Below are 1,746 nucleotides of genomic sequence, written 5' to 3' on the forward strand. Positions count from 1 at the left end.
ATGTTTCTGGTGATGAGGGTCGATTGAGATTGAAGAAGGAGGAGGAGGAAATCATTTTCCACCTCGAAATCATTTACACCATTCCCTAATATCTAACTACCCTTATTTTTATCTTTCAGGTGTGTTCTATAGGGTTTCATCACTTTTAGATAGAACTTGTCGTTCTATTCTATAATATTTAGATCTACAATCAGGTGATGACTACTATGTATCTTGCCTTGATAACTTATGAAAAAGAATGTTGATTTGAAACGTCACAATGGAATTTAATTATCAGAACTGTCCTACTCATTGCTTTTGCACTCCTATGTATGTATGTATGTATGTATGTATGTATGTATGTATGTATGTATGTATGTATGTATGTATGTATGTATGTATATGTGTGTGTGTGTATATATATATATATATATATATATATATATATATATATATATATATTACTAGTGTTGTTATTGGAAGTCGACCACGTTGGACTAGGTATGGCCGGTGTAAGAGCACCACGTTGGACTAGGTATGGCCGGTGTAAGGACACCACGTTGGACTAGGCATGGCCGGTGTAAGGACACCACGTTGGACTAGGCATGGCCGGTGTAAGGACACCACGTTGGACTAGGTATGGCCGGTGTATGTCCACCACGTTGGACTAGGCATGGCCGGTGTAAGGACACCACGTTGGACTAGGCATGGCCGGTGTAAGGACACCACGTTGGACTAGGCATGGCCGGTGTAAGGACACCACGTTGGACTAGGCATGGCCGGTGTAAGGACACCACGTTGGACTAGGTATGGCCGGTGTAAGGACACCCCACTTTCAACACAGTCGAAGTATTACTGCCATCTCTTCTCTAGGTCTGTACTAGTAGAAGGTTTATGTGAATGTGTTGTCTAATGAGTTCAAAAACTAACATAGTATGATATTGGTCCTTTCCTCCACACTGCAAAATAATAATTACAAATATTTTATCGACTTTTAACCAAGTTTAGTCCAATCATAATACACATAATACATAAACATTTACATATTCTCCAAATCATAATATTTATCACGTGTATATACAATGTTAACAATAAACTTGTATTAACAGGGATATCGACTTGTCTACAAACCACTGTGTGGGAAAGCATTAAAACTCTCTCGTAACAGTTGGTGACCTTGGGTGACATGAGAATAATAGATACTCAAAATTTATGACCGAGGCCCTGCTACCTATTCATACTGCACAAAGCCTTGGAAGTATGGACTGGGTTCGATTGACTCAATTAACACAAATAGCAGTTTCTCAGGGTAGCATGCACGTCTAGCTAGTGGCGCGATGGGTGACTCTCACTTATACTATGTATGACAACACTCAAACACTGTCATGAATATGGTCACTGATTCGAAGCCATCTACAAGTAAACATGAGAATTTCAATATTTAAAACATTTTTACATTACAGCAAGTCAAGTATTTTGTCTCAAAATTATGTTGTCCAATGTTTTATAATAGCCGTAAGATTTTACAGGTAATCAGACAATTTGTAACCTGTGTAACATGGATATATTATAGAGATGCACTCATGGGGGTACCAGGGATACATTCATGGGTGTACCAAAGTATGGTGATGTGGAGTTGTAATTTTATGTACAGTAATTAAATTGTTGACTAGACGAATACACATCGGTTTTGTCGTTTCAGTTTAATCATCGTGTGATTTCAAAGTCTTTCGATACTGTTAAACGGAATCCATTATTTTACTTGTT

Source organism: Glandiceps talaboti, chromosome 9, assembly GCF_964340395.1.
Source record: "Glandiceps talaboti chromosome 9, keGlaTala1.1, whole genome shotgun sequence".
In the NCBI taxonomy this organism is placed as follows: domain Eukaryota; kingdom Metazoa; phylum Hemichordata; class Enteropneusta; family Spengelidae; genus Glandiceps; species Glandiceps talaboti.